The sequence below is a fragment of the Malaclemys terrapin genome, chromosome 6, assembly GCF_027887155.1.
Source record: "Malaclemys terrapin pileata isolate rMalTer1 chromosome 6, rMalTer1.hap1, whole genome shotgun sequence".
Taxonomy (NCBI): Eukaryota; Metazoa; Chordata; order Testudines; family Emydidae; genus Malaclemys; species Malaclemys terrapin.
In genome coordinates, this window is record NC_071510.1 from 50,459,352 (window position 1) to 50,486,600 (window position 27,249).

The window sequence follows — 27,249 nt, forward strand, 5'->3', positions numbered from 1 at the left end:
GGAAATTTTAAATCTTATTCCTCCACTTGCACATGTTCTCACTTAAAAAGTTACTTTTAAACTAAGGCTTTCTTAGTATTAAGAAGGAGTGGTGTCTTTTCCATCAGTTAAGAAGAAAACCTACTCATACAGCACTAGTGCAAAGGAGCAAAGATTGCTTCTAAAGCAATTACCTTGACACATACGAAATATCAAGTCAGTTTTTCTGCATTGACAAATATATGCTCTTTCGTTTTTGAGAATCTTGCAGGTCTGTGGTAGATTTCTAAGAAATAACACTTGGCACTCTTACATAATCAGTATGTGACTCGGAACAGCTAAAATGAACTGTCCTGACATCAACTTTTATGCAAAGTGTGAGCAGTAAATTATGGCCTTGAGTGGTTTAAACAAGCTGTTGAGCAGATAAAACTGAACAAAGTTCTTAAATTATAGACATTGCATTAAAATGAAGAAATAACTTGGCCAGTCTGATGGTTTGGACTGTGTATATAAGCCATGGTAAGGTTTACTTTATTTTGTTATAAGTAGGAAAGCAAAACAACATTCCTAAAACTAATTCAAGCTACAGTAACTCTGCTTTAGTAGCTATGGTGAAAATATATTGCGCTTCAGACAATAATGAAACAAGCCCAAATCAGCACTCTAATTTTGAAGTACACACTTGGAAAAGAAGGAGATCATTTTGCACTTACTTTCATTACAAGTTGAGAGGATGCCCCGGGCCTCTCTGTATGTCTTGAAAATTGCAATTTGTGCCTTGTGAAAAGTATGTCAATTCATTCTTTTGACCCATATGCTACTGAAAATCTTTCTGGTTTAATACATTTAGCTGAAGTGCAAATAGCAGTAAGCCTAATTTAGCTTGGGTTTGTTATTAAAATGGCCCATAGTGATCAATATTTACTGCATAGCAATCAAATATATGCAGCTTATGAGATACGTACTCTTGCAAATATTTCTAAGGATGGACATCACTTCACATGGCAAAACTTCAGCAGCTGGTATCAATTGACCTGAGTAGTAATCTTTACATACTCAAATATATTAATCTGTGAGAAAAAACTGTACAGTTGTTATAAAGGTATGTATATGTGTCCTTAGGTATTGGTGGGGCTAAAGCCCCTCAACACTCCGTCAGCCACACTGTAGTATCCATAATGTGGCTTACTGTAGGGGAGCATTCAGTACCACTTACTGCCACCGGGTAACTCCAGGGAGGACTGGAGCTGCTTCAGTCCTTGTAGACTCCGATACATCTGGCTGCCACTGACGGACTCCCAATAGGTTGGACAATCAGGAGCGCCTGCAGAACATGGGCAACAGGTTAGTCCCACAATGGCTGGATTTGGGGGCCCCAGCACATGCTTCTTAAAGGTAAAATCAGTCTCTTGTTGCCTTTGCTCCTTTGGTGTATCATTGGGGGCTGTGGGTGGGTTGGAGCAGTAGGCTGAGCTGGGAGTGGAATGAAAATTGAGTTAATGAGGAGGGAGCATTTGGGAGGGGTTTATTGAGCTTAGTGGTTCAGTTGTGGGAGAAGACTAGGTTTTGGTGCCAAAGGTGTCTGACCTGAGGTAGGTTCAGTAGGAAAAAGATGGGGTTCTGAGTATTAGGGAAGTTTTGAGCTAAGCAGTAAGGGGAGAAGAGAGAATCTTTCCTTGAACTTCTCTTTGTAATTTTCCTCCCCTGGGTGCTGCATGATGGTCAGATCCATGTATTTTAATAATACTGTATAATCATAAACATTAAAAGATAAATAAGTATTATTAGATCATTATGACTCTATTCACATCCTACATGCTACTGCAATAATATTTGTATGAAGTATGCCTTGTGAAGCATCATATGAAAACTAATAGCATTCTGGTTATTAATATTGTCAAATGCATATGTTAACATATGTGAAGTTTTGAATTCCCTCTGTATGATGTTACTAGCATATATTTAAGACCAGACAGCCTAGCCTAGGTAAAGGTGATAAACAGGACTATCCTTGACAAAGGATTATGTGGGTTTACCTCGATTTACATATTTGCTGTAAACACAGCTATTGAGCTGTGGGGATTATTCTGAGCCTGAACTCAAGAGACAGAGAATTAATGTGGCTCCTGCACTCCAGAGAGAGAGACATGCAACTGAATCCCCAGAAGGCCTTCCTGACTTGTAAGACAAAGACATCTCTTTGGGAGTATAAGGAGCAGAGAGTGTTTCCATCTTGTTCTTTCATGTTATGAAGACAAAGAAACCAAATGGTTTGATCTCTGTGATGGGTTCTGGCCAGGCCAGACAGTAAAAAGCTGGAAAGGAGACTGGGACTGAAAGAAATCATCTTGAACAAAGACTGTAACTTCCTAGATTAAGTTTTAGACTTTTAGATGCACGTTTTCACTTTTATTTGCTTATAACCATTTCTTCCTTTATTTCTTTTACTTGGTATCACTTAATCCATGGTCTTTTGTTAATAGACTTGTTTTGTTTTTACTATAAATCACTTCACTTCTGTGTTTGAAGTTAAATTAATGAGCTGTGATGTACAGGTGCTAAAGGAGTTGACAGATGTGATTGCAGAGCCATTGCCATTATCTTTTAAAACTCATGGCGGTCAGGGGAGGTCCCGGAATACTGGAAAAAGGCTAATGTAGTGCCCATCTTTTAAAAAGGGAAGGAGGAGTATCTGGGGAACTACAGGCCAGTCAGCCTCACCTCAGTCCCTGGAAAAATCATGAAGCAGGTCCTCAAGGAATCAATTCTGAAGTACTTCAAGGAGAGGAAAGCAATCAGGAACAGTCAGCATGGCTTCACCAAGGACAAGTCATGCCTGACTAACCTAATTGCCTTCTACAATGAGATAACTGGCTCTGTGGATGAGGGGAAAGCAGTGGACGTGTTATTCCTTGACTTCAGCAAAGCTTTTGATATGGTCTCCCACAGTGTTCTTGCCAGCAAGTTAAAGAAGTATGGGCTGGAGGAATGGACTATAAGGTGGATAGAAAGCTGGCTAGTTCATCAGGCTCAACGGGTAGTGATCAATGGCTCCATGTCTAGTTGGCAGCCGGTATCAAGTGGAGTGCCCCAAGGGTCAGTCCTGGGGCCGTTTTATTCAATTGATGATCTGGAGGATGGCGTGGATTGCACCCTCAGCAAGTTTGCAGATGACACTAAACTGTGAGAAGTGGTAGATATTCTGGAGGGTAGGGATAGGATACAGAGGGACCTAGACAAATTAGAGGATTGGCCAAAAGAAATCTGATGAGGTTCAACAAGGACAAGTGCAGAGTCCTGCACTTAGGATGGCAGAATAGACTAGGGACCGAATGGCTAGGCAGCAGTTCTGCAGAAAAGGACCTAGGGGTTACAGTGGATGAGAAGCTATATATGAGTCAACAGTGTGTCCTTGTTGCCAAGAAGGCTAACAGCAGTTTGGGCTGTATAAGTAGGAGCATTGCCAGCAGATCGGGGGATGTGATCACTCCCCTCTATTCAGCATTGGTGAAGCCCATCTGGAGTACTGTGTCCAGTTTTGGGCCCCACACTACAAGAAGGATGTGGAAAAATTGGAAAGAGTCCAGAGGAGGGAAACAAAAATGATTAGGGGGCTGGAGCACATGACTTATGAGGAGAGGCTGAGGGAACTGGGATTATTTAGTCTGCAGAAGAGAAGAATGAGGGGGGATTTGATAGCTGCTTTCAACTACCTGAAAGGGGGTTCCAAAGAGGATGGATCTAGACTGTTCTCAGTGGTAGCAGATGACAGAACAAGGAGTACTGGTCTCAAGTTGCAGTGAGGGAGGTTTAGGTTGGATATTAGGAAAAACTTTTTCACTAGGAGGGTGGTGAAGCACTGGAATGGTTACTTAGAGAGGTGGTGGAATCTCCTTCCTTAGAAGTTTTTAAGGTCAGGCTTGACAAAGCCCTGGCTGGGATGATTTAGTTGGGAACTGGTCCTGCTTTGAGCAGGGGACTGGACTAGATGACCTCCTGAGGTCCCTTCCAACCCTGATATTCTATGATTCTACAGATTCTTTAAAAAAAGCAGCAAACTTAATGTTTTCTGTGGATGCACAGTGGCAGTGGCTCTGCACTGGAGAGAAACATCTCTGAGGAGTTCGGGGGCTGGAGTTCACTGACTGTTACCTGCTAGGTGAAGTTTGGGCCAGGAGAGCCTTAAGGAATTTACTGGTGAGGAACACAGACTGGTGTGACAGGGAGCTGACACAGTCTAATCACCCCACCAGCAAAACTCTTGCTGAGGCAGAGAGATGTAACACAGTGGCTCACAGCGCTGGGCATCCCCAACAGCATGTTTCATTTCTCTGCTAGTGCAATTGTGTACTTGTTGCCTTGTTCAGTCTAGTTTTAAATTTCTCAAACAATGGGGTTCCATTACCTCCTTTGGGTATCTATTCCTCGACCTAACAGTGCTTACTGTCAAGAAAATTTCCTTGATATTTTCTGTTTTCCTTTCCTTAATTACATTCACTTACGCCTAGTTATACTCCGGTGTATCACTCTAAATAATTCTCTCTCTCTCTCTTTGGTGTTTACACTTTTAATTTAATTGTTGATGGTCATCCTCTTCCTTTGTAGCTGCCCAACTGGTGTGTATGGTACTTCGTTCTTTTAACTACCTTTGTATCCTAATCAAAATATAAAACATATATACATACATGCATATAGGACTAAGTTGTTGAAGATAAAAACAATAAGGAGTCCTTGTGGCACCTTAGAGACTAACACATTTATTTGGGCATAAGCTTTAGTGGGATATAACCCACTTTATCAGATGCATGGAGTGGAAAATACAGTAAGCAGGTATAAATATACAGCACATGAAAAGATGGGATTTGCCTTATCAAGTGGGGGATCAGTGCTAACGAGGCCAATTCAATTAGGGTGGATGTAGCCCATTCCCAACAGTTGACAAGAAGAGGTGAATATCAACAGAGGGGAAATTACTTTTTGTAGTGCTAACGAGGCCAATTCAATCCAAGTGGATATGGCCTATTCCCAGCAGTTGACAAGAAGGTGTGAGTATCAACAGAGGGAAAACTATTTTTTGTAGTGACCCAGCCACTCCCAGTCTTTCTTGAGGCCTAATTTGATGGTGTCAAGTTTGCAAATTAATTCCAGTTCTGCAGTTTCTTGTTGAAGTCTGTTTTTGAAGTTTTTTGTTGTTGAAAAATGGTGACTTTTAAGTCTGTTATTAAGTCAGGGAGATTGCAGTGCTCTCCTACTGGTTTTTGAATGTTACAATTCTTGAGGTCTGATTTGTGTCCATTTATTCTTTTGCATAGAGACTGTCCGGTTTGGCCAATGTACATGGCCGAGGGGCATTGCTGGCACATGATGGCATATATCACATTGGTAGGTGTGCAGGTGAATGAGCCCTTGATGGTGTGGCTGACGTGGTTGGGTCCTATGATGGTGTCCCTTGAATAGATATGCAGACAGAATTGGCAATGGGGTTTGTTGCAGGGGTTGGTTCCTGGGTTAGTGTTTCTGTTGTGTAGTGTGTAGTTGCTGGTATTTGCTTCAGGTCTGGGGGTGTCTGTAAGTGAGGATTGGCCTGTCTCTCACAGACCTTGGAAGAGACAGGCCAGAGGCTTGACACCATCAAATTAGGCCTGAATAAAGACTGGAAGTGGTTGGATCACTACAAAAAATAATTTTCCCTCTGTTGATATTCACCCCTTCTTGTCAACTGTTGGGAATGAGCTACATCCACCCTAATTGAATTGGCCTTGTTAGCACTGACCCCTGCCCCACACTTGGTAAGGCAACTCCCATCTTTTCATGTGCTGTATATTTATACCTGCTACTGTATTTTCCACTCCATGCATCTGATGAAGTGGGTTATATCCCACAAAAGCTTATGCCCAAATAAATTTGTTAGATTCCAAGGTGCCACAAGGACGCCTTGTTTTTACTGATACAGACTAACATGGCTACATCTCTGAAACTTGTTGAAAATGATGTTCCTAACTCCACAATTGAATGGACAGTGTCAGAGGGCTGAAGGGAAGTGTATCAAGAGAGATATACTTAGAGATCAGCATAGAATCACATTGCTGTGGAAGTGTAGTGTGCATAGTGTGCTGCTCCATCTGTGCAAATGCTAGCAGACCTGTAGGGAGGGAGGGATATGCTCATGTCATAAAGATATGTAATTAGGAGAAAAGACAGGTGCGGGTATTCTGCTGTCTTAAGTCTGTAAAACTGGTGTGGTGTTAAACTGCTGTAGTTGGGGGCTATTTTTATTAACTTATGCTTTGAAGGGAGCCAGTCATCGTGGAAATGTTAAGTGCAGAAATGTCCCAAGGTCAGGACATGAGACCAGATGCATTTCAGCAAATCCATTACCTGCCAGTCCTCAAATCCCCTTATCAAATGAAAACAGCAGAAAGTGGCAAGGTTACAGTGTCAAGTGTACAGAATGTACATCATCGCTGGAAACAAGTGCAATCACATGTCAGCAGGAATTAGTTTGGGGGGTGAGGGAAAGGCATGCGTGAGTATTGTACTCCTTGAACGGACACACAGTTGCAGAGGTCAGCCATGCACATACTATATGCCCAGGGGATCCCAAATCCATTGCATATGTTAAAGCAGGGGTGACAAAATCATAGACATACAGTGCTGGCATAATACCCAGGGACGAGGCATAATTAGTGTATCCATTCTGCAGAGTATAATCAAAGATTGGCCTTTGACTCCTGCTAATTTTCCATCTACTCCATCATTGTAGAAATGGTTTGCTTGCTTGTTTGCTAAAGTTTGGACAAGTGATGATAGGATATTGGAAGAGCTGGGTAAATATTGTTACTGTTTCCTAAATGTCCTACAGTAATATATATGTGCAAACATTGTTTGAGATATTAGAGTGTATATTAAGTGTTTATCAGGGATGAGTTGGTGTCTTTATATAATTATATGAACATGATTTCCAGGCAGATAATCTCATTGACATAAAAAATATGCTGTGCTGAGAAATCCCAAACTTTCTTCCTGCACTGGCATTTGCCCACCCACATTTCTAGAATTTTACTGGCGAGAAAAGGAATGAAATGCTCACTAGTGTGACAATGCCTCTTTGTAGAGCTGTCTGAAGATCTACTTTCAGGATGTGATATAGGCCCATTGGCAATTCTAAACTATTTTGTATAACACAGTTGGGCCACAATCTTCTTACATGTGTAAGCATGGTTATTTTTGAAGTGTAGAGAGGGCTTTAGAGATAACAACTGAGTTTATTAAAAGACATTATAATATTATCTTCAGGGAGGACTGAAAAGAGAGTGAGGGGGAAAATACACTTATGAAATTATGAAGAGAACAAGTTCTACTTGGTTCTGGAGAAACTTCCACTTCCTAAATTCTAAAGCAGGATATTGTGCTAAAACACCCAGTAAGTGAAACCCAAGATGGAAGCATTACGTTATCAGAAAAAAGTCTTATTGTCTGATCATATGCTGAAGTCAGGGTTTTGCTTCAAGAAGCTTAGGTCAGAATTTTCAAATTTGGGTGTCTAAAATTAGTCTCCTGAATTCACATTTAGGCACCTACATGAAAAGTGCCTGATTTTCACAGGTGTTCATCATCCACAAATCTCATTGATGTCAGTGAGAACTAAGGATGCTCAGCACTTCTGAAAATCAGGCCAGGTGTTTAAATAAAGAATTAAGACCAATATTTTCAAATGTGGCCATCTCAAGTTGCACCTCCATACACATTTAGAGGTGTATCTATAAACACTTAAGAGTCCAGTACCTCTCAAAATTAGGTTAGGGTTACCATATTTAAAAAATAAAAAAAGAGGACACTCCACGGGGCCCTGGCCCCGCCCCTTTCCCACCCCCGCCCCTACTCCGCCCATTCCCCAAAGTCCCCGCCCTAACTCCCCCTCCTCCCTCCCAGCCACGCGAAAAGGGCTGACCAAGCGCTACCGGCTTCACGGTTTGCCAGGCAGCCTCCAGACCCTGCACCCCCAGCCGGCGCTTCCCCAGCACAGCTGGAGCCCGGGAGGGGAAGCACCCAGCCGGGGGCGCAGGGTCTGGAGGCTGCCCGGCAAACCCGTGAAGCCGGTAGCGCTCGGGCTTTGGGCAGCCCCTATGCCTCCGGACCCTGCGCCCCCGGCTGGGCACTTTCCCTCCCGGGCTCCAGCTGCTCTGCTCCTCCCCTGACTCTTCGGCTCTGTTTAAGAGCCAAGCTGCCCGAGCCAGCGCTACCGGCTTCGGGCAGCCCCCTTGCCTCCAGACCCTGCGCCGCCGGAGCAGAGCAGCTGGAGCCTGGGAGGGGAAGTGCCCGGCTGGCAGCTGGGATCCAGAGGCAAGGGGGGCTGCCCGAAGCCGGTAGCGCTGGCTCGGGCAGCTTGGCTCTTAAACAGAGCCGAAGTCTGAGTCAGGGGAGGAGCACAGCAGCCGCCGGAGGGGAAGTGCCCGGCCGGCATTTTCCCGGACATGTTCGGCTTTTTGGCAATTCCCCCCGGACGGGGGTTTGATTGCCGAAAAGCCGGACATGTCTGGGAAAAAACGGACGTATGGTAACCCTACATGACTGGTACCCGGGGCCGGGGGCGCAGCTCCAGCCCCAGGGGGACGCAAATCCGGACAATGCCGGCTCCCCACAACGCGCTGGTGTCCACAACCCCCCCCCCCCCCGGGGCGCCCCCCAGCCCTGTGATGGCTGCCGAGCAGCGCCCAGAGACACCTCCCACCCAAAGGACGGGCCCGCGCCCCCCATCCCCCGACAGCTTGCTGCCTCACAGGGGCAGGTTGGTCGCGTCGCAGGGGCCGCTGGGAGTTGTAGTTCTCGGCCACTCCCCTCTCCCGGCTCTCCCTGGAGCGTGAGGCCCGGCTGGACTACAGCCCCCAGCATGCCCTGGGCAGGAGCCGAGTGTCACACCGAGATGATGTCACAGCGGGCGACCCACACACACAAATTGGGAGATCCTAGCCTCCCTATTTCCCCGGACATATCCGGCTTTTTGGCAATTCCCCCCGGACGGGGATTTGGGGACCAAAAAGCCGGACATGTCCGGGGAAATCCGGACGTATGGTAACCCTAAATTAGGTTAGTTACCTAAATACGGATTTATAGGCCCAATGTTAGGTGTCCCAATTTGAAAATTTGTGCCATAAGCATTTCTTGGGTGTCATATACACTCCAATTATTTGCTGATTAAAAATAAGTATGTAGAGGAAACACAAATTAAATTATGCTGCAAAATCTGCATTATCTCTACTTTCCCCTTACAATTTCTCAAGGTCTTTTTTGGGGTTTAAATGGTGCCACAAATAACAGCAAATTCACATCTCACTATTGTTTTGATTTCTATAGTTACAAATCATTGTATTTTTTTCTAAAAAAGATAGAAAGTATTGTAGATGGTTTCATGTCTCTGAATGTCTGATACTTACTAAATGGTAGTAAGTAAATTTGGATGAGTTGGATACATTTGAAAGGGGAAGGATGCTAGAATGTTTCATTTTTTCCAAAGGGTCAGTAGTAAGCTTCATTAATACAAATGTTCTCTGTATTTCACACTGCTTCATTCTTGCAGTATTACAAAGTACTTCAAATAAAATATTGGAAAAAAAGTAATAACTAGGGCTGAATGGTTTGTACTAAATTATTACATTGTTGGAACATTACACTTTCTGGAATGTTGGAGAGAAATGATAGATCAACTGTGCACAGTCTGCTCTGAGTTAAGAATCACTCACCTCATTTCACTCCTTGGCTTAGCCTTACAGAGGTTCACAGGCTGACTAAGTCAAACTGAAGCCTCCCATGTTTTAAAACAGGCCCTTTATTGTGCTTAGGTGGCCTGTTTAGCAGGAGAACGCTGTCTGGCTATTAAATGTGATTACAGAAGCTGTGCCAGGGTTCAGAACCACCTGGCTTACAAATGTGGCCAAAAGCAGGGGTTGGACCACATGGCTGTAGCCAGCATTCGTGACAGGGATCATCTTTCAACACAAAATTTGGTCTCTTTAACTGAAATCATGTTAGCAAAGTGCTGTTGTTGCCTGCTTGCTTTTGGAATTTCAAAAAGGCTTTGAAATGTATTGGATTTCCATGTGGCCTGGACTGGAGTGCAGGTGCAAACTTGATTAAAATGGTTAGGTACAACATTTTTAACGTTGCTATCTGATGCACCCATTCCATTTTTACACCTCTTCAGAATTTTGTAGGGCTTTCCTGGCTTCAGCTGGTCTGTTCTGCAAAACTACCATGCAATTAAAAAAAAAAATCCCTACCTAATTTAGGGTCTGAGCCTGAGAAGTGGTAGAGAAATCTTTGTTAAAACATTTTAATACAATAAATAATATTAACAATCATGACAGTAGCTCATATATAGCCCTTTATATTTTTAAATAATGGTAAACATATTTCAGACAAATTTTCAGAGGGTGCAATGGGTTTGCCTAAATAAAATGCACATGTCCATATGGTGTATACAAAAATCAGCTTTTGTGAACACGAGCAGAGATTTGTACATGTGTAATGGGTAACTGCATATGTCCAGGGGAAGTAGATGCAGTATTACCCAATTTGCACACAGACTTGCATTTAATGTTTTGCCACTGCATGTACCGCCCTGTCCTTTTGACAGAAGAAAAATTACCAGTGAAAAACTGCTACAGAATGGAATTCCCTGAGTTGAGACTTTTGCAAATCTATCTTTTGCTAGATTAAAAAAACATGAAATTGTATTTTGATATGCTGGCTCTATAACTAATTCCCTCTTGAGCAAGTCATAATAAATTATAGTGGTACATGGAAAATACAAGAAGGGCTATTAAATCCTTGTATCTTCCCTTACCCCACTTTTATCTATGCTCATGGGATCTGGATTCCAGTTTAGAAGAAGAATTTGTGTCATGCTGTGCTCCTCAATAATTTTTAATTTATTTGCAACTGGAGACCATGATTTAGTATTTGACATACTGCAACAGATGGGGTAGCAAAGAATTTACTCATGGGAGAAAGGAACTGTCCCAATTTCTGTTTCAAGCAAGAATATTTCATGCAGAGCACTTAAAGGTGACCCATTCTGGTACATTTTAGAGTAAAATAATATATTTTTGCCACTAAATATTGAGACTAAAAGGGTGCTAACATTTACAGGGTGACTTGCATCCCTGAGTAGCCACAACATCTAAATGGTGCTTTAGCTGGGCATGGCAGCATGTGGAAGTAACTATCTCCTTATACCAAACCCATGTTATATGGGAGTAGGAAAGATATCAGAAAAAATTATTACCTGGGATCTTGGTTATAGTGGGAGGTGATATAGCTCTAAAAAGCAACCAGTAACTGCTACAATGAAGATCTCTGCCCCTTAAAATGGTTGAATTTCCAAATACTCCCTGAAGCTATGTAGCACATCAGAAGAATAAGAGAAGGTTGAAAAGGATGCAGTTATTGCCATGAGTTAGCTATAAATTTGTTTTGCTGGGAAAATGCAGGAGAAAGCAGCCACCTGATTCAGCTTTTGCTGTAATATTTTAATCTGCCACAGGCACTTTGTTTACTGAAATGAAAAGAGAATATAGCTGCAATGGAAGTTACCAAATACACTTACTTAAACCATTGGGAAAGCTTTTCAGTACAATGTGCGTCAGCTGGGAGGGCTGGTACTAGAAACTAAGGTTTCTTTGTTTCTCAGCAGCAGATGATTTCCTCCCTTAGGGCAATTATGTAGCCTAATTGCCTGTAATAATCATCCTTGTTAAAAGTGTGCTGCTGCTGGTACTTATGATTTTTAGAGCATTTCCCTATCAACTTTCTGCTCTCAAGTACTAGATATGGGTCCACCAAATTTCAAGAAATCCAGGTAACTTTGAACAAGGTAGCAGTTGACTTACTCCAACACCTATGATTGCTACTGTGATTATTGGCAGCTAATTCTTGAGGTAGCAGATCCTTAAATAAAAGTCTTTTAAAAATGACATTACAGTTTCAGAAAAATGGATAATCTGATTTATGAAATGTGCCTGTTCCTAAAAGAGTCACCTGCTAGAATTTGATCACTCCAGTTAAGCATAGTTGTCTGGCTGCGTTATTATTTTCTGTAATTATCTTTAATTTTAATAATTTTCTTCAGGCTAACAGATTATATGTACCAATGGTATGCCTTGTATGCCTTGTCTTTAGAAATATTCAAAACTAAACTGAATAAGTCAATGAACAATATGGTAGGGTACAATTGTGCATGGGCAGGAGGCTCGATTAGATGAGCTAATAGAGATTTTCAATCTATAGTTTTTATTACCTTAGTTAAACTATAGCTGGCTAATCTTCAAAACAGTTGTGGTTGCAAAAGTATACAATCACAAATCTCTCAAAGGTATATGAGGTAAAATGATCTCAAACATCCCTTGAGTTTTGGCTGAGCAACCTGCAACATGGCAGCAAGTTAACACATTGGGACAAAATGCATCCCTTGTGTAACTCTATTGACTTCAATTACAGCAGGGATTAATACAGCTTGTTGATTTTAAATAACATAGAACACCAAATACCAGTGATCAATTTGTACAATAGCTTAAAGGGAAACAATCAACTCCTTTTCATTTATCTTTTGACTCAGTCATTGAATTCCTGCTCTGACTACAGATGGGAGTTGCCTGGCCTTTTTTTTTTTTTTTTTAAATAAATACTGACCAATTTTTAATGCTCAGTTTCCTGTTTTATTTAAAGCCAACCAATAATACTATGTGATTATTGTGAATAGACAAAAAGGGCCCAATTTCAGATGTTACATGGGCCCTATGGGGCCACTCAGGAAAGTTAATCTTTTACATCTGCCCCCAAAATAAAGATTTCCTCCCAACAATTCAAGGCCTTCAGATTAGTCTGATAAAGGTCACATTTTAGGAATCTAGGAGTATGTTATTGTTCATTCAGTAACAATGTTTGCATTTCAATATGTGTATTTTCATGGTAATAACTTTGGCTAAATCCATAGTGTGTAATGCTTATTATTACCACTGAGGCAAACAAAGCTAAATTTAGCAGCCTTATTACTGCCAAGGATAAGTAGTGAGATTTGATGCTCTCATCTTAAGCCAGTCACACTTTATTATTAATTTCAAATACAAAGTGCCTCAGTAGAATACAACTTTATTTTGAATAGCATCTTCCATGCAAATAGAAATTGTGTCCTGAAACACTTTGCAGAATTAAACACTAAATACTGGCCAAGGGAGAGAGGAAATGAAGATGTTTGTGCAAGGGCAAAAAGAGATTTTCATGTAAGATTTGAAAATGGAAAGAACAGAGAGAGAGAGAGAGAGAGAAGTAGAAAGGGCATTCCAGATGGCAGGCATTGCATAAGAGTAGGCTCTGCTGTCATTGATGGCAAGAGTTGTGTAAATGGACAGAGAAGAGATGAGTTTTAATGCTAGTCAGAATTTTTTGAATTTTGAAATTTCAATGGAAAAATTAAGAAAAAAATATGAATATTTTGGGGGTGAACTTTGCTTTCCATTCTTGGATCAGCTCTAGTTTATTGCTTGATTAGTAAAGGGGTCAGGAAGGACATCAGAGAAAATGGCCCTGATACTGGGCTGTGACTGAGGGGTGCACAGAGCAGCTCAGAACAAGGTGATACAAATCAGGCATTAAAACACCTTTATGATCCGCCAGTCTTAGGAGGGTGATGTGTCAGTCCAGTCCCCTGATGTAAGTTACATCAGCCTGAGGGCCATTATACTGGCTGCTAATACCCACAAGGAGCTGTTACATAAGGTGGGATTTACTGGCCATCTTTTCCATCAGCCATGCCCTCATGCCAGCAGCCAGGATGGAGGAGATGGAGATGTAAAGGCTTTATACTCTTTGCGGATCTCCTCCACTGGGGTAATTCTCCTATGGCCAGCTACAGTGGCTTTTGGACCATTTTGACTAGTGGAGTGGCCCTAACCCAGAGGAGGATCTAGACCTTGTGTGAGGTGTGCTAAGTCAATGGTTGGTTTTAAAAGCAAGGAGAGCACTTTTTAACTAGATCCTGAATTGAATGGGTAGTTAAAAACCAGTGGAGTTGTGTGAGGATGGCTTGAGGTGGTTATTGTTCTTTGCACCAGTGAGAGGGTGTCCAGTGGAATATTGCCCATTGTGTCTCAGAAATAAAATAGTTCATCTGTAGAAATGTTTAATGGTGGAGGCCAATATGTGCTAATGTGTCATATGTACACAAGTGTTCAGAAGAGGTGCCACTGTCAGTTGTGCTGGGGGATGAGGGGTACATTTACTGGAGTTCAACAGCTTCTTTCTCCCACCAAAATGTACAAGACAGTCAAGGTTATTCTGAGCCTTATCACTTTACAAATCTCCATGAACACTAGTAACATTAGTCATCAACATGTGAGTCAAAGAGAGATGCAAACAAAACTACACAGAGTTAACTTTGAAGGAGCCCTTATTTTTTATATGTAGAAGACAAGTCTCTTATTCTCAAAACTTTCCTCTAAGAAAAAGATCTCTTACTTTCTCCATGGTGGATTATTATCAACATAAACTGACTAAAGCTACATGTTGGAAATACTGAGGAGCCCCACACCCCCATGGAATGAACCGAAAAATCTAATGACTGGATTAGAAAACCCTCAAGATTTCTCCACTATCATTTATGGAGCTGCTAATTACTGAAAAGATAAAATGATGTTGAAGAAATATTAAATCTTGCTGGAGTTGGATTCTTGGAGCCTTGGTTAGAAATTCCTTCTTGATTGTATTTATATGATGGGATATTATTACAGAGTGAGACCTTAGGAAAAAGAAACAGTCACTGAATGAAGTTTTGCAAATTGTGACCCTTATGCAACTTATTTAGTGAGCTGTGTTGTTACTGACAAAGAAAAGACATTGTACTTGGCCTTTATAGCTAACTGAAGATACTGGGCCAAATTCATCCTGATGCAATTTTACTGAAGTCAGTTGAGTTACACCAGAATTAGGCTCATTATGACTATTTCCCCTAGAAGTCTGCAGGTATGGAATGCTTCTGAGCCCAATAAGATTTGTATAGCTTCCATGGCTTTCCCCCTCTGTGTGTATGATGAGGAGTAAAACATTTCTAACCCATGAGGGGGGTGACCTCTACATTTCCTTGTAAATGTAACTGTTGTGTCAATGCAGTCCATTGCACAGGGAGAGTTAAAACACTTGGCACCTACGCATAGATGTATTCTCTTTCCAGGGAATAGTAGCTATAAACTGAGACTTGTCCCTGTTTATCAAGTAGTATTAAAACATGGTTCACAGAATTTTATCTCATGGTTTAATTGCCTTTAGTTTTATCCAGCTGCTACTCCTCCCAGGAACTGTCAGTTATCTTTTCTGTGTGCTTTTAATTAGAGACAGCACCTCGGTCTAGATATTGAAATATTATTAGATTTTTCCCTTTATGGAAATGTTATATTTAGCTCAGCTTCAGAGGAACAAGATCATGGACACCTGCTGATAAAATTTTTCTTTGGAACGGGTGATGGAACGAAAGAGTGAAGGAAGGGGGCTTCCACTTGAAGCTATGTAGACTTTTTTTAAGGACAGGAAATTTTCTCCCTTTCAAAGGTAGGGCCTGACCTTTGAACACAGTGCATACTAGTACAAGCAGTAGTAAGTGTTTGGGGGACTGAACCCTTAGTGTGGCACCCAGGCTGAAAACTCTACAATTTTACACAGTTACCTTCATCACTGCCCTCCCTCACCTCATTATGGAAGATTAAGCAACAAGCATGTATAGCATGCTAATGCTGCTCCAGCTATGTACACCCACTCTCTTTCTCTCTCTCTCTGTCTCTCTCATGTGCAGGCCAGAAAAGGACAAAGAAATGGCCTGCTGGCATGGCAATATGGCAGCAAAAATAAAAAAATGAAAGAGTTAAAAAAAATAATGAAAGACAAGTAGCCAATGTGCATGTTGCCCCAATCCACAATTTTCTTTGAGCGCTTGATGGGGCTAAAACGTTAAATATACTTTGAAATCAGAATAGCCATTGCTACTAAAACTGCAGCTGGAGTCAGTTTTGATGAGTATGAAAAAATTCTACTTAAAGAATAATAGGGAATATTTATCCTCCATGCCTCTGTATCTATATATAGAGAAAAGAGCCCTTTTCTTCCAGAGGCACCACCACCATCTCTTCTACCTCAGCTTTTGTTGAAAAAGGACTGCCCTGGCTTAGGCACCTAACTCTAGGAGAGGGCTCATGGCTGTGAATCCGGAGTGGAGGGGGGTAGGTAGGTGCCTGAGTACACTTGAGCGGTCATGCCCCTCTCCTTGGCATTTCCTATTGGCTGGCTTAGGTGGCTCTCTGCTCAGTTTGCTGGCTTTGGTGAATCCCATCCTTGCATGCCTAAGTCTCCCCATGCATTGTACAGGAAGCATGGGCACCTAACTCAGGGTTGTGAATTCCAGTAAGTGATAGGGCACCTAAAAGTTAGGCACTGCAATGCTGAACATTAGTGCCTAAGTCCCCTTGAATCCCACCCCTGGGCTCGTCTCCCTCCTCTTTCATATTTCTAAGGGGCCTATCATTATGGCATTTAGGTGCTACCTCTGCTTTCCTTTCCATTTTATTGTTCCCTTTCAAATTCTTTTCATTCTTTCTTTCTTCCACTACTTTCTCTCGCCTTCCTCTCTTTCCTTGCACTCCTCTACCTGTCACTTTCTTCTCTTCTCTCGCCACCTCTACCTTCTCTTTTCCCTCCCTTTTGCTCCCTTCACTATTCTTCTTTTTCTCATTTGTTCTGTTATTCTTTTCCCTTTCTTTGTGCTAAGGGCACTCTCATTTAAAGCAGCAACAGATGAGATTGGGGGCCGCACTTTCTCTACACCAACCACTACCATGCTTCTTTTTTCCAGCTCAATTAACTCCTCTGGGATTGCCAAGTGCTCTTGCTGATTTGTGTGTGGAGCAGATAGTAATTACTTTTTCTGGTAGCAGACAAGAATCTGAAGCAGGTCAGCATCACTAGATCTCTACAAATCTGTGGATATCCACATCTGCGGACCATGTTTGCATGGAATGTGGATACAAATTTTGTATCCACGCAGGGCTCTAAGCATCACCACATAAAAGGCCATAAAATTGGAAAAGTTAACAGGGAGGTGTGAGATGGTGTCACACTCTTTATTAGTGAAAATGGACAGCATTCTATAGGACCCCAGTAAAAGGTAGGATAATTCTGCCTATCTTAGTCTGCTGTTTTGGTGTGAGTTTTATTTGTATTTTGGTGATTTTGTAAATAGTCTCAGCCATTTGACTGGCTCCTAGCAGGTAAACATACAACCACATGCATGCAAACTACATTACATACAGAGACAATGAAAATTTATTGTACTTTTGAATGAATATGATTCTGTTCATTGGCGGCTTTTGACAGCTTTCCGGATGTCTTCTGGTTTTGATACTTCCTCTCAGTTAAAAGAATGAGGAGTACTTGTGGCACCTTAGAGACTAACAAATTTATTTGAGCATAAGCTTTCGTAGGCTAAAACCCACTTCATTGGATGCATGCAGTGAAAAATACAGTAGGAAGATATATACACACAGAGGACATGAAAAAATGGGTGTTGCCATACTAACTATAACAAGAGTAATCAATGAAAGTGGGGGTTGGAGGTCAGTCTACCTGTTTATCTATCAATATCCATTTTACATTCATCACCAGGATATCTGAGTGACTTGGCAAGGAGATGGAGTCATCGAAAGAGAGGAACATTATAACATCTTTCCCCCACTCCACTCCCTCAAAACTGTTTTTTAGTGGGGAGTGCTACAGTTTCCAATACATTATTTGACTATATTCTTCCTGAGAAATAATGCCATGTTTGAGTCTCAGAATGCCACTGTACCCAGGAGCGCCGCCAGCTTTTTTGCTGCCCTAGGCGGCGGAAGGTCCCACCCCCGAAATACCGCCCCTGACAGAGGCGGCGGAAAGTCCCGCCCCTGAAATACCGACAACGACCGGGGCGGCCGAAGATCTGGCCTCTGCGGTCGCCGCCCCCCAAATATTAGTGACCTACGCGACAGCCTAGGTTGCCTAATGGGTTGCGCCGGCCCTCACTGTACCCTCCTGCTTCTTTTTCCCTCCCCCTACTCAGCCCTTTGGAGCACATGAACATGGGACATGAACCTGGCCTTGAAAACTGAGAAAAAGTTTCTCCTGACTAATGCTATTTCCTGGGTTCCAAAAATTGCTAAGGAGAAAAAAATAAGGAACTAAAACAACAGGGGAACAAAATGATTTCCATGATATGATCTGAAAGATTGCTCTGGATACAGCTTGTCCTTCATGAAGATCTATTACTAGTGGTTAGTTCTGTATAAGAAAGTGAAGCATGCTATGTTGTGAGGTATGAAGGAAAGCCATATTTATTTCCATGTGCATATTCCCAATACCATTCTCATTCCTATGTGCAACAACTGATCTGGGGGCTTACTGCAGGGAAATAACTTCAGAAATACAGAGTGCAGAGTTTAGTTCTCAGTTCAGCAGATTGTTCAGGTTTGCTTTGAAATCCAGAGTAAGAATAACATGACTGAATTTGATGTATATTCCTAGTTCTATGTACCAAGAATATAAATTCTCAGCAATGCATTCCTAGAATGGGAGAGGAGGAATATGTGACAGACTGATCCGAAGGGAGACATTTATGTAAAAGGTTGTACAAGGTCCATGTGCAAAAATGTATGCTGCTTACAATTGCACATATAATTACTTTGACTGTACCTGCAGATGAGGTGATCCCATGTGCAGATGGTTATTTAGGTGCCTAACTTGCAATATGCCTGCACAATCACTAGATTTGCATATGAAGTCACAGTAACTGAGCACACAAGTGTGTAGGTCTCCCTTTCTGAAAATGTGGCACATGTCAGTCTCACGCATACTACTCTTACCTCCTCCTGGGAATGCTCTGCTGAGTGTGACTTGTACTGGAAACATACACAAAATACAGTAGTGTTTTTCTTAGCTTTCTCTCATTTGTTTTGAAAGATAAGCTGCTTAACTGAGCAGAAGTGAACTCTGCATTTGCATTCCGTGCTCTACAGTCATTTCCCTTTAGAAAATATAGTCAAATGATCAGTGGATCTTTTCCCCAGCATAGTTATAAAATAGCCATTCCACACATTAATTCTCCAAATTTAGGTTAGTTATCTGCCACCTGAACTACTGGGGCTGGACAAACAGCAATGGAATCTAAACTTGGAGCCTGATTAGCAAAGGCACTGAGCATTTGCAACTCCTATGAAAATCAGCAGGAGTTGCTGGTAAGCACGGCAGTTGACACTTTTGAGGATCAGGAGCCACATCTGTAGCAAGGAGGTTCATCTGTGTTCACAGAATAAAAATCCATGGTGGATCCACTCAGTGAACTGTGCTGAAGGCCTGCAGAAATAAGTGGGTATGGCTACACTGCAACTGGGATTGAGCCTCCCAGCCCGGGTAGGCAGGCTAGTGCTAGTTGGGCTTGAGCTAGTGCACTAAAAATAGCAGTGTAGGTGTTTTGGTTCCAGCTGAGACTCAGGCTAGCCACCTGAGCTCTGACCCATGGGGTTGGGTGGGGTTGAAAACCATTGCACCACTCAAGCTGCAATATCCACACGGTTATTTTAGTGTGCTAGCTCAAGCCCCACAAGCATGGATTTGTCTACCTAAGCTGGGGGGGCTTGCTCCAGCTGCAGTGTAGACATACTCATTGAGATTTAAATCTGATTTAAAACAAGACTCCAGGAGTTGGGCTCCTAGTCCTGGGCCTACAGGGTAAAAATTTAAAAAGTGCCTAAAGCCAGGTCGACACTAGTAAAGTGTATTGCCAGTGTATTTATACCAGTATAGTGAGGCTGGCAAACTTTCCTAATGTGGACACAACTACCAATAAATAATTGCTTCTGCTGATGAAGCTTATATTGGTTTGGCAAGAGAAATAAACACTATCAGTGAAAGCACTTCTATGCCAATATACCTGCATCTGCCCCTGGCCTTTTTCATAGAAAAGTCACAGAAAAATCACACCGTTGCTGAGATTGCTGTGCAGTCAAAAGTTTTTAATGTAGGCCTGGATGAAGTCCCATTTTCAAAAAAACTTAGGCTTTTAGGAATCTAAGGGTATGTCTTCACTACCGGCCGGATCGGCGGGCAGCGATTGATCCAGTGGGGATAGACGCGATAAATCGACCCCTGAGCGCTCTCCCATCGATTCCTGTACTCCAGCTTGGCGAGAGGCGCAGGCAGAGTCGATGGGGGAGCGGCAGCAGTCAACTCACTGTGGTGAAGACACCACGGTCAGTCGATCTAAGTATGTCGACTTCAGCTATGTTATTCACGTAGCTGAAGTTGCGTAACTTAGATCGATACCCTCCTCCTCCCCTCCAGTGTAGACCAGGCCTCAATCCCATTGACTTTCAGTGAGACACAGGGTAGGTTTACTCAGCAAATGCTGTGCACAGTAGCCTACCCTAGCTAACTTGAATCTAGCTAATGTGGGTAACAATAGCAGTGGAGGCTTCAGAATGGGTTAGTGAGCTGGGTACGTACTCAGAGTCCATGATGGACTAGTACTAACCATGCTGAAGCCTCCATTCCATTGTCTTCGCTAGCTGCCGGGATTCAAGCTAGCTTGTGCATAGTTTTGCTATGTAGGTATACCCTTAGTATTCTAAATGTGTCTCTTTGGAAAATGGGACTTAGGCTTCTAAGTCATTTAGGCAGGTTAGAAAATTTTACCCACAGTACCTTTACTTTAATCTATCCTTGCTATTAGTCATTTCTGAAAATTTTAGGCAAATGAAATGCAGGACCAATTGTTCATATCTGACATATATTTATATTAAAGTTTACAGCTTAGAATCTGGAAATGATGCATAAAACATAATGCAATAATTCAGTGATATTTATTTTCCTACCATTTAGAACTCATCCATTTGCTGCTTTGTATTCCCAAGATCTAAATTCCTGGCCCCAGTGTATTTATTAGCTGTGTAGAAAAAGAGAGAAATATGTTTTGACAAAGAAAGGATTTTGTTCTGCAAGAGCCTTAGAGGAATTGGCAAATGGGATAATTGGCAAATGTGAATAAAATGTAGATAATTTTAATTCCAGCACTGCTTAACTAAGGAGATTTCTGTATTTTTTTCCTGTAAGAGACTGAACATGATGTATTCTCCAGTGATACATGTGAAGCTTGCCTAAAAGTGAATAGGATTGGAGGTAGGCTGGGAAATAGACAGTTCTTCTGAGTCTATTGACTTTGGCTTTGTGTACATTCTTGGCAAGTTCCTGGGTCACTACAACCTTTTCTGTGAAGCTGAGGTATTGTGGGCCCAAAACATTGGCAGTATTCTCTCTGGTCTGAAATGAAGCCAAAGCCAGTGTGACCTTTCTCACTGAACTGGCTAGTTGAATCTGGGTAAATGTTGCTTGCCAGTGAAGGATTTTTCCTTCTGGAACATTTTGTCACCTCTCAATCTGGAAGCTGTGGAAGCAGCCACATTCAGAACATCAAACTCTTTCAGAGCAAGCTATTAGAGACTAATACCCCTCAATGGTCAAGTCCAATAAATGTCAGACAGAGTTAAGAGGTCTGATCTAATAGGAGGATGTTGTGTCTGCAGATACTTTAAAACCAGCATTTAACTTCCCAGCTAAGGATGGAAGAAATAAGCACAAGAACTTTTTCCTGTTCTGTCTTTTGAAGTGTTAGGGAAAATAGTCCAGCAGAACCAGAGACTTTAAATGGCTTTTTTTTCACAGAACTGCTGTTTAATAACAGTCTTGCAGTTCATCCTAGAGAGAACGCCACTCTTGACTCCTACATGAACAATATGGGCATCACCAATGTTCTAGGCTCATAGTGTTTATTCAGTATTTAATACAATTTTCAATGTAAAAATATAAAGAGGAGGGAAAAGAGAGATGAGGCTACAAATAAAGGGAAATTATTGGTTGCTGATGGTTGGGAATTCATGTACTGTAGCCAGGCAACAATGCACAAAATCAGTCAACAGAATAAGGAGCATGCTCTGAACGAGCTACATTTAGGAAAACAAAATGGTGGACAATGAACTCCTGTTCTGCTAAGGAAAGCTGTGTATGGAGGAATTAGACTCTATCTGCAGCCATACAAATAAATAAAATAAAATAAAAATGACAAATGTCTACCAGGAATTATTTTCCAGAAAAAAATAATGTAAATACTAAAACTACTAATATTGGAAGTTGAGGGCATTAGAGCTTTTCAGGAGTAGGTTCATAAAATGCTCAGATGAAGAATAAAATAATATGTTCAAGAAAAGGTTGTGTAAAATATTGCTCTTGGGATAGAAAAGTTACTTCACTTGTACCAAAATCCTCCTCTTTGGCTTTAAACATTATGGGGCAGATCCTCAGCTACTGTTCATTGGCACAGCATAATGAAGCCATGGACATTAATGGAGCTATGCTGATTTACACCAGCCAAGGATCTGGCCAAATGTTACAGTGTTAGTACCTTACTTATTGCTCCCAGACCCAGTCTCTGTTTCTAGGCCCAGGATCTTCAGACGTGCCAGTGTTCTACTTTGCACAGATTGGTTCTTAAACCACCTTTGTGCTCCCTGATGGTGGGGATGGCTGTGGGTTGATTCAGCCCCAATCTAGAGTAGTCTTAGTTTCCAGTTGGCTTATAAGGTTGATTTGCACCACTAGCCTAATTAAAACTAGCTTTATCAGATGCTAGAATCAAGTCCCTAAAGTATATTATACTGTGCCTGGTGATACATAAAAGTATCACCAGGCACAGTATGCATATTTAAGCTAATTTAAAATATTTTCCTCTCCATTATATAGTGATCTCCCCATTCACTTAGGAACTGGAGAGCTGTTTTTTAGTGAGCAACATACACCACTGCATTTGCACTGAGCATTCTGAACCTGTTCCTGTGCTGTGACTGGTGTGTATGTAAAAACCATCAGATCATAATGGAAAACTAAACCTTTTGTGCCTTGAGCTCTTCTGACTGATGATAGACTGCCTGACTTGGCCTCACTGGAAACCAACATTCATTTGGCACTGATTTGGCCACAGAATCCTCCTACCTACCCCATCAGTGGTTCCTTGTCTTAGCTTCTGCTAATGCTTGTCCTGCTCTAGGATCCAAAGCACTTGGCAGTTCTACAAATTCAGATTCAGGGTGTGAATTTGGCAATTCACACACTCCACTTTTCTTTCTCCTTCGAGAGTAGCACGAAACAAGAAGTTATTCCTTCCTCCTACGTGCTTATAGATTCCCACTGTCCATTTCAGAGAATGCCAAGATGCTAAGGGAGAGTGTAATAGATTGTGCTTTTCAGAGAGAGATTGATAAAACCTTTCCAGTGTATTGTCCTTTAAGGGAAAACATAGTTGTTCTCTTTGTGTATCTGGCTCTGGTAATGGACTTTTCTAGGCTCTGGCTCATGCTGACCTCCACCCAGTTGTACTGATCTGCTTTTATCGATGGGCTAACTACTGGCAAAGAGACAAATGATTTCTGAGCTTCTGCTTTTCTGACAATAACACTTGCACAATCAAGCTTCTGCTGTCAATAAGAAAAAAGGCGATTTGTGTATATTTTTGTGAATAAATGTGATGAGTTCACGTCACACTCATATTATTTGTTCAGGAGCATTTGGAGGTCTGCTAAGTATTAATGAAAATGTTTGCTGCGCCCAAGTCTCACAAATTTTAGTGTGAATGATATTTGTCTTGAGACAAATAAGAGAATGAAAGCTCTTATCTGGGGTTTATTATTCTGTATTCATTATCTTTTGTCATTTTTAAATGTCTTTCTCCTCTTTAAAAGTTGTAGTAATCCAATCAAAGAGCAGAGGAAAAACCCATGTGGCTTAAATGACTAGTAGCACACAATGAATGGTGGATCATTAAAGTGAACAGTCCATGAACCAATGATATGCTGAGATTTGTTCACATGAGCATGCTGAGCAAATGTTCACATGTTTAGCAAATACTTATGAATTACACAGAAAACAAGATCATTTCATGAACAGAATAAAAGGCTAAATTCACAAAGCTGTTATTGACAATGAATATAATTTGATTCAGCTCTAGACAGGGGTTGTTTGTAAGGCAGAAAATATGTGTAAAAACCATAGGTTTTCCTCTTTTCCCCTGTGATAGGACATCATATTTTGCTCTTGGTTGCTCCATGTCCACGTATCCCTTTGATGTTCAGTTTGTAGTTTGTTGTCATCATATGCTATAGGATTGACTTCATAAAGAGTGCAAGGTTTACTGTTCTGTTCTATGAGTCCTTCACCAGTGGCCTTCCAGGATGCCAAGGAGCTTTCCAGGTGTCTATTGCAGCCCCCTTCTTGTCCTGTTGACAACCTTGAAGTTCTGACTTCCTCTCCTGAGGTGCTGTTTAGGCTTTCTAGGGCACATACATTCCCACAGGTGCAATGAGATTTAAAGAAGCAAATGATGATGATGCCTCCATGTTGATGGACAGGTGAGACTTCCTGCAGAAAATAGAGCACTTGTAGCATTGTGTGCACTCTCCATATAAACCCACATTCACTAGGCACCTACCTCTTAAAGTGTCTAGGCAGTATTGTGAGCAGACACTATGATGCCAAGGCAAATGGGCATTAGTATAAGAAAAGAAAGGAATGTGTATTTTTATTAAAGGTGAGATTCACCCCTTCAAAGAGGGTCAGCACAAGACCTATGCACCACATAAATTCCACTTAAGTCCTCAAAATTGTGCTTAATTGGAACCTAACTGGTGCATAGGCCTTAAATTGGTCTTCAGCAGAAGGGTGAATTTCATCCTAAAGATATGTCTACACAGCAATGAGACACTTGTAACTAGACTGTGCCAGCTGACTCGGGCTCGGTCTGGGGGGCTGTTTCATTGCAGTGTAGATTTCTGGGTTCTGGCTGCAGCCTGAGCTCCGCTAGCCTCCCACCTCGCAGGTTCCTAGAGCCTGGACTCCAGCCCAAGCCTGAAAGTCTACACTGCAATTAAACAACCCTTCAGACTGAGCCCCGTGAGCCTGAGTCAGCTGGCATGGAGTTTTTTAATTGCAGTGTAGACATACCCTAAGTGACTTTGTCAAAGAGAAGGATTCCCAGCAGTAATGTTGAAATGGCTCTTCTGTATTGCATTTAAACACTACAGCAGTGGTTCCCAAACTTGTTCTGCCACTTGTGCAGGTAAAGCCCCTGGTTGGCTGGGTTGGTTTGTTTACCTGCCGCATCCACAGGTTTGGCCGATCGCGGCTCCCAGTGGCCGCGGTTTGCTGCTCCAGGCCAATGGGAGCTGCTGGAAGCGGCACGGGCCAAGGGACGTACTGGCCGCCGCTTCCAGCAGCTCCCATTGGCCTGGAGCAGCGAATCACGGCCACTGGGAGCCACGATTGGCTGAACCTGTGGACGTGGCAGGTAAACAAACCGCCCCGGACTGCCAGGGACTTTCCCTGCACAAGCAGCGGAACAAGTTTGGGAACCACTGCACTACAGCTTAAAGGGTGTGTCAGCACTGATCTAGTTTTGGGCTACTGGTGAAAAGGTGCAGGGGGTGGCAAGAGATGCTAGAGAGGAAACTCCATCCTTTTTTCTGATGTCTGATGGGGCTTCCAGGGGAAGAGATAGAAATAAGTTTCCATATCCCAGCTGAATTCACCGGTTGTCAAGGTATGGTAACCTATTCCACTGCCTTAGGGTGGCTTCCCCAAATGTAGTGTCTGCATAACTTTTAATCTGTAGAAAGCCCTACACTCTTAAGAAGCTGCAACACTGGATTTTCAGGCTGAGGGAAAGGAGATCCTCTTATATGTACAGATCATTGTTATAGGCTCTAATGAGAATAAAACGACATCCAGCTGAGCAACTTTATCCCAGGAACACAAGGACTATATTCCAAACAGTCACATGAATAGAGCAACACATGAGTAAGTTCTGCCATTATCTAGCTAACTCCCGTCCCTACTGTTAGTCAGAAAAACATATTAGCAAGAAACAGGAATGATAACTCTTCTTTTTCTAACCAAAGATTCGGTGGCAGTACAATTCTGGATCTGTGCTGAATCAAGCATTCCCACCATTATGTCAATCAACCACCAGGCTGACTTCTTGGAACAAGTGGTAAGCTGAAGTAAGCTTGATGGACACCAGCCAGTTTCTCTTCCTTGATGTTTTTATTTCAGCTCATGCGGTATTTGCTTAGGAATGTTCTCTTCAGATAGAAGCCTAAGATCTTGTCAGCCAAAATCTGGCCTCTGCATGCTTAAGCAGTAAAACCCACACTGGTTTTCAGTCATTAGTGTCAGGATATTTATCTAGTGATATATAGTAAATATTTGCCAAAGTTATCCTGCTGATGTAAAAATTTCCAGGATATGGGCTTTCTTTCCTTTCATTATCAGATTTGCCTTCATGAAGGTAGCAATATCCGCTATCAGATTGTTTTGTCTTGCTTTTTGATTACCTTGGCATAGGTTATAAAGAGTACCACCTTATAGATTCAGGTAAAGATACTCTTCAAAAAGCATGCCATGGTGCACACAGTGTAGTTTGAGATTTCCAGGAGAGATGACAGGTGAGGATATTGTTCAGTGGGATACTAATGCAAATATTTTTGGGTGAAATTCTGCGTCCCTTGCTCTAGGACAAATGCTGCACTCACAGAGTGCTAACTGAATCCTGAGAGGCCAGGCAACTCTGCACAGTAAGCGGTAGGAGATACCTATCTGCTGCTCCTTGACGCTAGCCACCAGTGGCAGCAGGGTTTACAAGGAGCGATGTGAATGGGAGACAGTGCTATGCTGGCATCCCTGTGTGGGGGATAGAGTGATGGAGGATACAGCAAAGGGACAAAATACCCCACCCCAAATGGAACCTTGCTTCGCTCCAAAATGAAAGTGTCAGCCAGCAATGATGGGTCCCATCAGGCCAAAACAGGTCTCAGCCAGGGCATTTGGGGGCGGGCGAGCTATCAATGAGTCTTCCTAACCTACTCAGTCCTACTAGCACCTTTTATACTAAAGGTTCTGAAAGATTCCTCCCACCCTCCACTAGGGTGGGGTGGATAGAGTAGACTCCACAGAGACTGTGTGGATGAGAAACTGAGGTTAGGATCAGCAGAGGCCTAGTGGAGCAGGAGGGCATTTGCATGAATTCCCTGCTCCCTCCTGAGATCCCACCAGTCAGAACCATACAGTAGCTGATCTACCACTCTGCACACCCTTCTGTAC